The sequence below is a fragment of the Bombyx mandarina genome, chromosome 21 (assembly GCF_030267445.1).
Source record: "Bombyx mandarina strain Sakado chromosome 21, ASM3026744v2".
NCBI classification, from domain to species: domain Eukaryota; kingdom Metazoa; phylum Arthropoda; class Insecta; order Lepidoptera; family Bombycidae; genus Bombyx; species Bombyx mandarina.
The window spans coordinates 10,610,408-10,625,831 of NC_143227.1; positions in this window are offsets into that span (position 1 = coordinate 10,610,408).

Genomic DNA, 15,424 nt, shown 5'->3' on the forward strand with positions numbered 1-15,424 from the left:
GCTTAGCGCGGAATCCAAACTGCTCGTCTATTAGAATTTTATTCGCGGTAACGAAGTCCCAGAGGCGTTTCCGAAGGAGCCGTTCGTAAATTTTGCCTATCGTCGGGAGGAGACTAATCGGACGGTAACTAGCGGTTTCGTTTTTCGGTTTGCCCGGCTTATGTATACCGATAACATCCGCTTCTTTCCACACCGCGGGAAAGATGCAGTGCGTCATAGCGGCATTTAAAATGGTAGCCAACATTGCTATCAGTTGGACTGGTAAGAGTTTAAGCGCGCGGTTACGGATGCCGTCGGAGCCGGGTGCCTTCTTAGGTTGGAGGTTGTGGATCGCTTCTCTAACTTCGTCAGTGGTAATGGGGGGTAACGCGTCCGAGGGCGGTAGGGAAGCTCTGCGCACGACCTCCCTGTCGACTAACTCGGTGTGTTCGGGGTCCGCGTATTGAGTGCTGGTGGTGCACTGCTCTTGCAGTGCATCGGCCAGCAGCTCAGCCTTGTCATCGTCATCGAAAGCCGGTGGTTGGCCTGAAGGGCGTACGAGGGGAGGCATAGTAGCGGTAGTTTCGGATTTGAGAGTCCTAGCTAGTCGCCAGTATGCTTGGTGGGAGGGCGCGAGTTGTTCTAAATAACTATGCCAATTTTCGTTACGGGCGTCGCTTAGGCGGGAGTGGACTTCGCGTTGTAGACGACGCATCCGAATCCGGTTTGAATGCGTGGGAAGACGATCGTAGGCCCGGATTGCCGCGTTCCTAACTCTTAAGAGATTCCTAAGTTCGGGGGAAAGTCTAATGCGGTGGAAGCTATCCTCCACATCGACTTCTTTAGAAGATCTAATGATCGCGGAAGAGATGTGATCGGTAATGATGTTTATGGATTCGACGGTGTCCTCGGGGGATAGATTCGAATCCGGGCCGTAAGGGAGGATTGGCGGAGCGGCTTCGGCTAAGCACGTGCCCAGCTTATTCCAATCCACCATGGTCCTCGTAACAGTAACTGGGTTGTGAGGGCGACCGAGCTGCATAACGACAGGTCAGTGGTCTGAGTCGAGCTCTGACAGTGCTTCGATGGAATGCAAGCGCAGAGTTACGTTCCTAAGCAATGCCAGGTCTATAGTGCTCGGACGGAGCGCGATGTTATACGGATAACATGTTGGAGTTGGGGGGCCGACTACTTCGAAGGTGAGGTCGTCTATAAACGCGTCGAGACGCCTACCGTTGACGTTAGTACGATGGCAGTTCCACCTAGTGTGGTGGCAATTTAAATCGCCTGCCAGGATGACAGAGTCTCCCATGCCGAACAGTGATTCGATGTCACTGCTCAGGAGGGGCTTGTCCGGGGGGAGATAAACGGATGCGATGACGATCGGCTGGTGTCCCGTCAGCGAGATACGGCACACTGACGCCTCGATATGTGAGAGCGAGGGAGTATCGAGAGGGACAACGTGCAGGGCCCGCCTATAGTAAATGGCAGTCCCGCCTTTGGAGGCGGTGAGTCTGTCATTCCTAACCATGACGTAATTCGCGACTTTCGGGTCACGACGCGAGGGCACTAACAGAATATCTATTAGGTTGTCGCGGAGGAATTCGTATATTTGATCGCGTTGCCGCACGAGTCCGTTAGCATTGTAGAATGCCAACTTAAGGGAATAAAGTTTTTCTCTACCGTTTCGCGCCATTGATAACCGGTAAAGATTTAAAGCGTACGGGATACGGACTCATAGACGTCCATGTGATCGAAAGCGGCCGCAAGCCGCTGTTCGGGGGTTACCGACCTACGGATAGCATCTGCGAACGATCGCAGACGGTCAAAGTTTACCGCGGTGACGAAGTCGCGCACGAGCGCGAAGTCGTTGACGGCAGAGGGTTGCGGGGGGCGGTACGCGGGCGCGGGGCGAGGTGCGAGCAGGGGCTGAGGCGCGGGACGTGTCGCAGGCGGGGGCTGGGGTACGTTTTGTGTTCCCTCCTTCGTATACGGCAGCGGTTTTTTCCACGCCGAGACGGTGGGAACCGCAGCCGGTACGAAGGCTGGTTTCGGCACTGAAGGCGCCGAAGTCTTTGGGTCGACGGTTCGGGGGGCTGGGTGGTTCGGGCGTTTACGCGGAGCCCTAGGACATCCGCGGTAGTTTGCCGGGTGCCCTTGCTTAAGGCATAGACACAGCTTGGGGGTTCCGTCGCGGTTTCCCTAACACGCGAACATTCTGTGGTTGCGTGATCGCCGAGGCATTTCACGCAGCGGGGGCGCGCGTGGCAATTACGCGCTGAGTGGCCATAGAGCTGGCACCTGTGGCACTGCCCGGGAGTACCACGTTTATGGGGGGCTTCGATGGTGACCCCGGAGAGGCCGCATATCGTTTTGAGACATGAGATTCTTTTCTTTGCCTCCGGGGTTGATTCTAGCGCGACGAGAATCATATTGTACGGCTGTCTGCCGCGTCCGCTGTGCATCCGGTGCACACTAACTATTGGGAGGGACTGACCGATCAGATCCTCCTTTACGTAGTCTATGTCGAGTTCCTTGGGGACTCCGCGTATCACTACGCGGAGTTCGCGGTCCTCCTGAAGAGCATAGGTGTGATAACCTATGTTCTCCTTTCGGAGGTAAGCAGAGAGGACCCTATGGTCGCCCGGCGTTGCGACCTTAATCTGAATCCCATGCGCGACGTTACGCGCATGGGTATAATTAATTTTGTTGGCCTGAAGGGCCTGGGATACGCGATTCCACGCTGACTTCTCCTGGAGTATCAGCGGGGGCGGGACAACTGTTTTAGGCGCGGGCGCGGTTTTTGGGCGCGGCGGTGGGGTTACGCGGCGGGCGGAGTCCGACTCCGGCGTCACGACTACCTGTGGTCGGGAGGCGGTCGCGGACTTGGTTTGCTTCGTCACGGAGCTCCGGGACTCCACGACGCGAGTACGCTTTTTACCGCGCGTTACAGTTTGGAACCCATCCGAGGTTCCGGGTTGAGGGCTAGTCGCGGACTCGAAGTCCATCTCCGATTCGGTATCGGAGCCTGAACTAGACGCTATTGAGGTCGCGACGGACGAAACTGACGTGATTGACGCGGGCGCGGGGGTAGCGGGGGCGAGGGCGTTAGACGCTACGGCGGCGGCGTGCGTACGTGCGCTTGAACACGGACCGGCGGCGGGGCACGCGAGGCATGCCTGCGAGGCATGTTTGGTGACGGCGGCGAGAGATGCGGGGGTAGAATATTTACCAAATGAGGCCCTATAGGCTTCGAATTCGGGCGCGATTGACGGATATTTTTCCCGAATGAAGTCGATGAAAAGTTTTTCCTCCATCTTTACGTGATTTTCGCCCGGGGGGGGCGGCCCCGGGACTTAAACACGCGCTCGCCTTGCGGCGAGGCCCCTGCGTCGGTAACACTAACTTGGTCGAAGCGATTCTAGGAATTTTAGAAATTTTAGTGAATAGAATAAATAGAATAGAATTAGAGTGAATAGAACCACTGCACAGTTCCCGGGCGGCAATGCCTTGCAATTAGGCAGCCTGCCGTAAGGAACTTCGTTCCAATAAATAAAATGTAGTTTACCTTCTACTATAATAAAATGCACAAATTCCGTGGAATCTTTTGAGGTTTCAAACAGAGAAAGCTTTATATGTGCCCTATAATTGTTTAAAATGCTTACTTAATTCATAAACATCCTTGGAATTAATACACAAAAGGGTGTTTTGGTTAATTGAATGGAAACTTAAAAAAAAATCGCAGCTCGCTTTTGGCACAACACTTGCTTTATTGCTGTTGGAATAATAACATTGTACTATTTGTAGGAACAGAGAAACAAAAGATCAAAGGTACCGCCGGTCATTGTCCCTTTTGACCGATAATAAAACATGCATTAGAACGAACATTTTAATATTTTTTTCTTTTGCAAAATACTTTTTTACTATTTTTTACAGTAACCGATTGACGTCACAGTGTCACAGTTTACATTGAACGAAATTAAAACTAAAAGTCGAATTACTTTATAATTGAACATTGAACCGAGGACATTTCTAATTACATTTACTGTCAGCTTCGGTAGGTCATATCAACACCTAGTTTATAAGTGTGTAGTGGAGAAGAAACTGCCACTTAAAGAATCACAAAGATCCAGTAACCACTTAACACGAGGTGGGCTGTGAGATCGTCCACCCATCTAAGCATAAAAAAGGACATTTTATGCAACCAACAATTTTTTTATTTTATTTATTTATTGCTTCGGTGGATGGACGAGCTCACAGCCCACCTGGTGTTAGGTGGTTACTGGAGCCCATAGACAACTACAACATAAATGCGCCACCCATCTCGAGATAGAAGTTCTAAGATCTCAGTATAGTTACAACGGCTACCCCACCCTTCGAGCCGAAACGCATTACTGCTTCACGGCGGAAATAGGCGGGGTGGTGGTACCTACCCGTGCGGACTCCCAAGAGGTCCTACCACCAGTGAGAATAAATAATAAAATGTCAAACTATGTCAAGAATATCTCTGAAACAATGGAAACGAACCAACGATTAGTCACAACGAGAGCCGTGTGTTTACGCCAAAGCCAGTCAGGAGTTCACGATTCAACAATTATCCGCAATCGGGACCCGTAGACGTCATAGTACAACCGAATCACGATTATGAGTAAGATTACCGGTAAATAGTCGTTCCCATACAAAACGTTTTATTTTAAATCATAGATTTATTTATAGATAGCACAGTTCGCGGACGCGGGAAACTGAAGCTTATGAGATCATTAGCGTAGGGCTATTTGAGTCATTCGGTTTTTTGTTCAAGTGTCGATGAACAGAATTGATTAAGGTTAATTACCATTAAGAGTATTTTGTGCTCTGATTATCTGTGTTAGTATATCAAATCATTTATTAATTAGGCTTTATGCACAAAAGTACATGGAAGGAGTTAACACCTAAAGCATTATCTACCAGTCAACTAAAGTATGGTGCAGAGAGAACTGTGGTAGTTGCATTCCTTTTTTTAGAAATAAGAAAAAAAAATACATATACGAACACACACACAGTACACATACATAAACATAACATACAACGCCGCACATTATATTATTATTATATTATATCATAATAATAATTAATTAATTAAATTTGGTGAATTAGTTTGTATTGACGACGCCTTTACAATTTCCAACGTTTCGCATTTGTTGACATTATATGATTAAATTTCTGTTTTTGAAGGTACGAGTGGGTAATACCAATCTGTATATTTCCGGACTGGTGAACAAATGTCTTAAAGCAGGTTTCTTGTTGAGATAATACTCATTGATATTTCATCATCATCATCATCATCAACATCAACAGCCCACAGTCGTCCACTGCTGGACATAGGCCTCTCCCAATCCACACCACTCAGCCCGGTCTGCGGCTCTCCTCATCCACTTCTTGCCGGCCACCCTGCCGATGTCATCGCACCACCTAGCCAGGAGGCGTCCCACGTTACGTCTTCCGCTGTGCGGTCTCCACTCGAGGACCCGTCTGCTAGAGCGATCGTCAGTCCTACGGCATATATGGCCAGCCCACTGCCACTTCAGCTTGCTGACTCTTTGAGCTATGTCGATGACTTTAGTTCTCTGTCGAATAATCTCATTGATATTTCATTATCATGTTATTTGATAATAATAGGGCGTATGGGAAGCTCGCGGGAGGAACCAGCACCCTGCCTATTTCTGCCGTGAAACTGTCTTCGTTCCGGTTTTGAGGGTAGAACAATCTTATTCAATACAATAAAATTATAATTTGCATAATTACTAGTGGTAGGATCTCTCCAGACGGGTAGGTACAACTACCCTGCCTATTTCTGCCGTGAAGCAGTGATGCGTTTCCGTTTGAAGGGCGGGGCAGCCGTTGTAACTATACTGAGAACTTAGAACTTATATCTCAAGGTGGGTGGCGGCATAGATGTCGATTACGTTATAGATATCTATAGGCTCCGGTAACCACTTAACACCAGGTGTGCTGTGAGCTCGTCCACCCACCTATGCATAAAAAAAAATTAGACTTCAATCTGAGATATGAGATGCAGTATTCACATTATACATTACAAGCTTTGGTAAGCCTTTAATAGAAGATACGCCGTGAGCTCCTTCCGGGTGCGAAAAAATACTAACATCGCCCTCATCGATGTCTCTTTTTTTTTATTGCCCTTGTAGGCAGACGAGCACACGGTCCACCTGATGGTGAGTGGTTACCGTCGCCCATGGACTTCAGCAATGCCAGGGGCAGAGCCAAGGCGCTGCCTACCGCTTAATACTCTCCACAAGCCTCGTTTGAAGAAGGATATGTCATAGCACTCGGGAAACACCGTGGAGGGAAGCTCATTCCAAAGCCGGATGGTACGTGGTAAAAAAGATCTCTGGAAACGCACTGTGGATGACCGCAGTGGCTCCAGGTAGTATGGATGAACTCTACTCCGATGGCGGGCGGTGCGATGGTAAAAACAAGATGTCGGTATCATATTTCAATTCATTGATCTATGTCAGCACGTGCCGATAAAAACAACATCGACCTTACAACGCAACAATTACACAAAAAGGACAAATGTAAAATAAGTCTTAATCGAAATCATGACTTGTATAAGATTGTAATACAAAGCAATAATCATATTTCTACGCGTAATAACTTCGGTTCGTATTATTAGTATTTTTATTGCATAAAACACGTTGTATATATCCTTAAAGTGCCCATTAATAGCTTCGTTGTTTCTTAATTCAATTAATATCCGTAATTTGAATTCTGTTCTGATTCATGTATAGTTCAGAACGAATTGTTTTGAATAAACTGGGTCTGGTGTCCACAATGGAAGGGGGAATCACTCATTAATTACTAGTTGAATTCACATTTTATTTTATGGTTTAGATGGGTGGACGAACTCACAGCCCACCTGATGTTAAGTGGTTACTGGAGCCCATAGCAGCTACAACGTAAATGCGCTACCCACCTTGAGATATAAGTTCTAAGGTCTCAGTATAGTTACAACGGATGCCCCGCCCTTCAAACCGAAACGCATTGCTGCTTTACGGCAGAAATAGGCGGGGTGGTGTTACCCACCCGTGCGGACTCACAAGAGGACTTACCACCAGTAATAAAATACAACAAAAACAGTTCAGAATAAACTAGCCACTAGTAAAAGCGATAAATAATTTAAGTACATTGCGTACCTAGTTCCAGTCACTCTGTCCAGTAAGGGTTGTTTCCGTAAAGGGTGAGAGATAGCAATAAATAAATCACTGTCGAACATTAGTTTCCGGCTCTGAATAAAATATGTGTCTTTGAAATATATCCATATTATCGCGATCCATTGCGGCTTCCCCTTGTCTGAAGTACAGGACGTAGCTTTACAAGAACATAACGATTTACAGTACATTTGATTTTCAAAAACGAAACTTAGATTTAGTTCATACAAAAATAGTGATTTATTTACATTATTATACTTAATATAAATTTCATTGCACCTACCACTATTTACTCTACACTACCTTTGGTTGACTGGTAGAGAATGCCTTAGGCATTAAGTCCGCCAATGTAAATTTTAGATGAAGAGTAATAAATAAAAAAAATAAAAAAATATTACATACATTTCATGAACTTTTATATAATTGATAAATTTATTCTATCATCCATTATTTTCCGCAGCGCACGCGATGTAAAGAATATTTTAGGTAATTTTTTTACACCTTGGATTACATTATTGGAGTTTTAGTAAAGGTCCCTAATTGTTTTCTTCAAAAAAGATAGCCTATGTCTCTCGGGAATAATGTGGCTTCCAAAGAGTGAACGAATTTTTCAAATCGGTTCAGTAGTTTCGGAGCCTATTCAATACAAACAAACAAACAAATCTTTCCTCTTTATAATATTAGTATAGATGTATTTAATTGTTAATTCACTACGCTTCAACCCGCTATGGCGAAATAGAAATAAACAACGTCAAATAAAAAAATAAAAACCGATCAGAAAAGAAATAAAACTAAAAAAGTTAAAAAAAATAACAGTTCTATTTCACAACACGCTGTATCATACTGGAAACGGTACAGACAGCAAGAAAAAAGTGTTAAATCTCTTGAGGACGAGATTACCATCCGACGGTCAAGTTCGTTATTTATGCACCGCGGATTGAACACCACCAACTAAATTTTGGGTTTTCTGATAACGAAAAAAAAAAATACTGTATTTACTCCCCTTTATGTATTACGAGTGAAATTGATTAAAATTCTAGAACATGCGTTTGTCTGGAATATTTTGGTTAATTTCAAGTGCTAGCGTTTTTATTACTCTACAAAAACAAACCGACATCACCTACCCTCCAACTACCACCACAATAGTAGCACCGACTTTGGCACATGACCTCGAATCATTGCTATACATTGTATCACCGGTGCTTGAATCCCGCAGGCGGGTACCAATTTTTCTAATGAAATACGTACTCAACAAATGTTCACGATTGACTTCCACGGTGAAGGAATAACATCGTGTAATAAAAATCAAACCCGCAAAATTATAATTTGCGTAATTACTTGTGGTAGGACCTCTTGTGAGTCCGCACGGGTAGGTACCAGCGCCCCGCCTATTTCTGCCGTGAAGCAGTAATGCGTTTCGGTTTGAAGGGTGGGGCAGCCGTTGTGACAATACTGAGACCTTAGAACTATATCTCAAGGTGTGTGGCGCATTTACGTTATAGATGTCTATGGGCTCCAGTAACCACTTAACACCAGGTGAACTGTGAGCTCGTCCACACAGCTAAGCAATAAAAAAAAATAAAAAAAATCATGACTAACCCACTCTTGAAACCGGTTCACGTATATTATTAATACATCAGTGTGCTTAGAGCGATTTTCTTAACGTTGTCGATAGCGTAAAAGTTAAGTCAAATTGGTATGCAGCTGCAATAGCGCCCCTAGCGGCAAACATAGGCAAACGTTCCAACTCCATACAAATTTGACTTAACTTTTACGCTATCGAGAACGTTAAAAAACTCTCACTAAGCACACAGTATATACAAAAAACGCCGAAACTCTGTCATTGACATTCAAAAATTAAAACAGACTTCGGATTTAAAATAAGCAAACCCAGCTTACTATTTTTTATTGCCCTTGTAGGAAGACGAGCATACGACCCATCTCATGATAAATAGTTACCGTCGCCAATGGACTTGAACAATTCCAGGGGCAGAGCCGATGCCTACCGCTATACTTTATATTACTTTAATCTTCATTAACAAAAAACGAACGATTGAATTTCAAAACACCCAAGAGACAGATAGATCTATACTAATATTATAAAGCTGAAGAGTTTGTTTGTTTGAACGCGCTAATCTCAGGAAGTACTAGTCCGATTTGAAAAATTTTTTTAGTGTTACATAGCCCATTTATCGAGGAAGGCTATAGACTATATAACATCACGCTAAGACCAATGCAGGTGGAGTACCAATAAAGAATGTTTCAAAATCGGTGTTTTATTCCCTTTTGAGAGCTTCCACTGCGTGCGTTGCGGAAACGGTTAAAGTTTCGCTAAAGTAATGTCCGAGAGAATTGTTCCCCTTTAAAATATCTAAAAAAAAGTCCGCGACAGCATATATGTTAAGGTTGGCTCACTATAACGTTTTTCATGCTAACCAAATTTATTCTAAAACTAGCTGACCCGGCAGGTCTCGTAGTGGCTCAATCGATAAATAAAAGACCTAAACTTTTGTATAAAATAAACCAAAAACCAAACAAAAGGAATACGTCCGACGGGAGACAAATCAAAGGAAAAACAAAATTGTTATTTTCATTTAATTCCGAGCATTTTCATATTTATCTACTTTTTAAACCTTCTTTGGACTTCCACAAAAAATTCAAAACCAAAATTAGCCAAATCGGTCCAGCCGTTCTCGAGTTTTAGCGAGACTAACGAACAGCAATTCATTTTTATATACATATTCTAAAATAAAGCATTATTTGTGAACTATTCCACGCGGACGAAATCGCGGACAAAAGTCCTCACAATAACGCCGTGCATCATAACTCTGTTCCCGATTCTGTTGATCTGCACTGGCCCGTACGTACAGAAATAGAAACCGTTTTTTAGTTCGGAACACTTACGAACGGTAATTCGTTCGACCGCAGATGACGTCTTTACACTGTCGATATCGGTTTGAGCTCGTAAAACGTTTACATGATATTTTGATGGCCGAGATGCGTCATTGTCACGTGGGGATACGCTCGGCGACAAAATGCTTAAATCAAACTACATAGTACATAGTCAACAAGAGTTTAATTTCGTTTATCAATTAATAAATATACGCATAATTTTTCCCTGAGATCATCGGATAGCCTGAGACTGAAAATCCCGGCGCATTCATCATCATTCTTTGATCATTCATTCACCGTCCAGGCGGTTCGATTGTGGAATGCTCTGCCGGATACAGTGAGAAGTGCTCAAACTTTATACTGTTTTAAAAGAATGGTGAAGGAACACTACTTATCTTCTTAGTGCTGTTTGTTTGCATCATCATTTGTTATTTCCATACTGTTGATGTATTATGTGTATGTAAGTATATTAGTATGTATTGTATGTAAGTACGTATATTGGTATATATTTCATATTAGATGTAAACGGTATATATTTTGTTTATTGTATGTATATATTTTCTATAATAATGTATTATCTATAGTACACCGCAATATACCTGCTATATTTTTTTATATTTTCCAGAATTTCTATAAATTAAACGGTTTTCTGGAAGAGATCGCTTTTAGCGATAAGACCGCCTATTGTACAAATGTATCTGCTTTTTTTGGAGTGTTTTTGAATGTAAATTGTGTTTTGGTGTGCAATAAAGTGTATTCTCTCTCTCTCTCTCTCTCTCTAAATAAAAATACTTTTACATTGTTTGCTTTGGTTGTCCACAATCCGTTCTTTAGTGATGTGCTTCAAGCGTTTCAGGTCACAGAGCTAGAAAGATATTTCACCAAGAAAAAGAATCTCATGAACATGAATTTAAAACGCATTTGCTCACTGTTGTATTAATCCATTTTTATATCTGATGGCTTATTGATGTGTCGTTCAGTAGATGTTGGAATCTGAAGACACTGCCGTGCCAAGATTCCCCGTTCTAATATGAAAATTCTACCTTAAATCCCAAACAAATCAGGAAGATAATATATTCTACTCTTGAGGAGATGCTAGCCCGACCATTTGCTAATTCCACTACATTCACCTAACTCGTTTTTAGGAGCAATCACCTCACCTCAATTAAAAGTCTCTTACCCACTATTGGTTTCCGTGGTAGGTCGTATTATAAGGCTAGCCAAATAGCAATTTTATTAAGACCTGTTTCATGTGAGTTCAACTCTCGATTTGAGCAGTGACATCGATCATTATGACCGATTAGGACTTTAGTGACCACTTGAAACCATGCAGACTATGAGTTCATATGCTAATATAATGCAATAGCAATCACGACTGTACCGATCACCGTCCTCGAAGGGCTCGACGAGTGAATTAGCCCATAGACACAGCCCACTAAGTTTCTCGCCGGATCTTCTCAGTGGGTCGCGTTTCCGATCCGGTGGTAGATTCTGCGAAGCACGGCTCTTGCTATGGCCACTTGCTATTTTGTTAGCAACACACCCGGCTTGAGCCCCGTGAGCTCACCTACACGTCAAGGAGAAGCTGAAATAGCCTCTCAAGGCTATCAGCACAGGTAGGAAGAAAAAAATCACGACTGCTTCGTGACTGTAATAGACAGACCGGTAACATAAACAAATCCATACGGAAATTACTAAAAATTTGCAAGTAAAAATGTGGCCATTGAAAAAAAAAATTAAATAAATCTGTACAATAAAACATCAGACTATCACGATATTTTATTAAATCTGATATCAACTTTATTAAACAAATAATTATAGCGGTTAACCTATCCGATCATACACTTGCAGTTCTCAACAAAAATGACTTCAAAACAGTATATGGAAACCTGCCAAAAATAATGTATCATAATCGTATCTACAAACAGCGCATGCCGGGATAAATGGTGAGCAGTTACCGTCAATCACGAGATAAAATAACAAGACGGCATCGGACATTTAAAACGTTACGTTCAGATATTCCTGGAGAGGTTTGTTTTGATACAGCGCCATATTGAATTTATGAATGGACGTTCCGATATATGTAGGTATGTACCTTTTGTCGCAATAGATATCTAACGATTTTATTATTAAAGTAAACACTGACTATCCGTCCGTAGAATCCGCTTTCAAATTAACGTGTTAATCTTAAAATGTGTCTGCGTGTAAAGGTCTCCTACAAACAACTACTTCTTCTTCTTAGTCGCATACTTCATTGCTGAAGGTCGTGTCCCTGAAAGCCCTTCGTGGCTCTTTGTACCATCAGCTTCCATTTCCTTCGGTTTTCGGCTTCTCTCAGGGCGGTCGCAACAGAGAGTCCAGTGAGCGCAGTTATCTGATCTGACCAACGGTTTGGTGGCCGGCCGGCGGGTCTTTTCCCTTCTACCTTTCCCACCACCGTCAATTTTTCAAATAAATACACATGGGCTCAAATAAAAAAGCCATCTCGAATCTGATGCATTGACAAACAATATTTATAAATAATAATTTTAATACGATCGTACATATCAATACAGCGGAATGTCGATATCGAGTGGCACATAAACGTCACGCATCGACACACGCAGCACTTGGCTCGAGCTCAAATTGATATTGAATTTATTTTCAATTTTAACGCGCCCTCCTTAAACGTACAGAGTAACGCTTGTGTTCAGAGACTGTAATTATATTTATGTATCGAATTTTTGACGTGACAACGGCTTATAATTCGATGGAGCCGGCTGCATGCACGAAAAAACATGACTCAATGAGGCGTTCCATTTAAGGCTTAAGTGCAAGCGAGAGCGCGCAACGAGCGACAAAGAGGCACAATCGGCCTCCGCATTCGGCAGCGTTCGACATTTGTCTCTCTCCTACTTGAGTGAGCGATGCTTCCGCGTGAACAGCTGCTATACAATAATACATTTACATGTTTTCGTCAAGGATGAAGTTCAGTGAAAAGTGAATCTGGTGTCAATCGTCCATACAAAATATCTATCAAACAAATAAAATTAAAATTTTCTTTTGAAAAATTAAACCATTCCATCAGTATTTTCTTATGACGTTGTCACGTTGTCAGTGAACCGACTTTACAGACAACCGATTTTTTTTTCCTTTAATGTACATACTATGGGATAGTTTTGTTTCTGTTGCCGTTATTAGTAGACAAGCTAACGCACAACTTTGTGTTTATTTACCACCACTCATTAACACTTCTTAGCCCAGGGTCACAGCCAAACCGCGCCCAAAGAAAATCTGAAGAGGAATTTCGAATTGAGATAAAATTTTGAAGAGTTAACAAAAGACAAGCTAAATTGTTGAAATGCCACACATTCGCCTCTTCCAATTAACCTTTATATAAAAAAAATACAATTTATTTCTCAAGCCTTATTTTGATGCTGACTAACAAACACATATTAAAAACAAACCACTTTTAAAAAATCGTTTTTTGTTTGTTGTTTCCATCATAACCAGAGGACAGACAGGGTATATTAGATCTAAAAAGAAAAATTCAATTATGTTTATAAAAGTATCTGACATACTAAACTACATATTTACTATGTACTACATACTATATTTACGTTAATTACTCATTTATAGATACAAGCCTGTTCAAATGACTATCGTGAATCGGATGCTTATTGACAAAGCTTCTATATAGTAATGCATTTCTACTTTTATTCTATCTTGTCTTATTCATACTGGGCACCCAAAGCTCTCAACACTTTGACCCTTAGGGAATGCAAATCTCATCTCATAAGAAAGAGAGAGAGAGAGAGAGAGAAAGAGAGTATTCTTTATTGTACAGAAAATGAATAAACAATGCGAAACATTAAATACAAAAAAATAATACAATTGGCGGTCTTATCGCTAAGAGCTAACTCTTCAATACAACCATCAGGTGAACAAGAATCGTTTGGAAACGAATTACACACTTAAATCATAAATCAATAAAACATAAATCCATTTGAACTAAATTCACTGGTGGTAGGACCTCTTGGGAGTCCGCACGGGTAGGTACCACCACCCCGCCTATTCCCGCCGTGAAGCAGAAATGCGTTTCGGTTCGAAGGGTGGGGTAGCCGTTGTAACTGTACTGAGACCTTAGAACTTATATCTCGAGCTGGGTGGCGCATTTACGTTGTAGATATCTATGGGCTCCAAAGACCACTTAACACCAAGTGGGCTGTGAGCTCGTCCACACATCTAAGCAATAAAAAATATATAAAAAATAACATTATTAAATTTCATCTTACTAATAATAAAACTGATATCTCTGTAGCCCACGTACTCTACACAGTTGACAGTGAACAGGCGCCACCGCGGATACAAACGTCAAGCTCTATTTCTGTAGCAAGTGCGGCGCCCAAACACCGACAACCCCCACTCCACTTAGATTAAAATATTCAGGTCCACCTATAAACTTTCTTTGAAAACTTTGGTAAGCTTAAATCGATTGAAAACAACACGTGTTTTTAGTGCTCTACATCTCAGTAGAGAAGATCAAGCTTCGTCTCAAGTTACAGACGAATATGGGCAGAATAACTACCTAAATAGACTATTGTCTATTAAAAGTACACATTTTTTCTTTCTGCACACCAATTTTATTGTAAGACCAGCGGCCCGCTCCGACTTCGCTCGGGTCTTTAACAAAAATTTCAACGATATTTGACGTTATTTATTTTTTTAATAAAAGAACACTTATTGCGGCATAACTATAATAGTTAGACATATGCTGTCCCGACACTTTTTGTAAATAATAATGAGTTCTACAAAGTCTTAGTACATTTTTTTATTCTAACATCAATGGTTTTCGCAGGGCACGCGATGTAAAGAATATTTTAGGTAATTTTTTTACAACTTGGGTTACATTATTGGAGTTTTAGTAAGGATTCCAAATTTTTTTTTCAAAAAAGATTATAGCCTACGTCACTTGGCAATAGTGTAGCTTCCAAACAGTGAAAGAATTTTTCCAATCGGCTCAGTAGTTTCGGAGCCTATTCAATACAAACAAACAAATATTTCCTCTTTATAATATTAGTATAGATGTCATTTCTTTACTGTGAATTTCGTCCTTGAACACATCTTAAGTAGATATTTACTTAGAATAAAATCCTGGTTTAATTGAATTCTAATAAAAACACTCCTTAAAAATACCTAACTGATTAATTCACGGATTCATACTTCAGAATCGTAGCTTACCTCAACGCATTTATTTCCCACTGCTACTATGTCCAACCTCTCCTGATTCACGCCACTGAACTAGCCTGTTGGCTTTCTTCATCAATTCCCTACCAGTTGTACTCTAATATAATTGTAAATATACA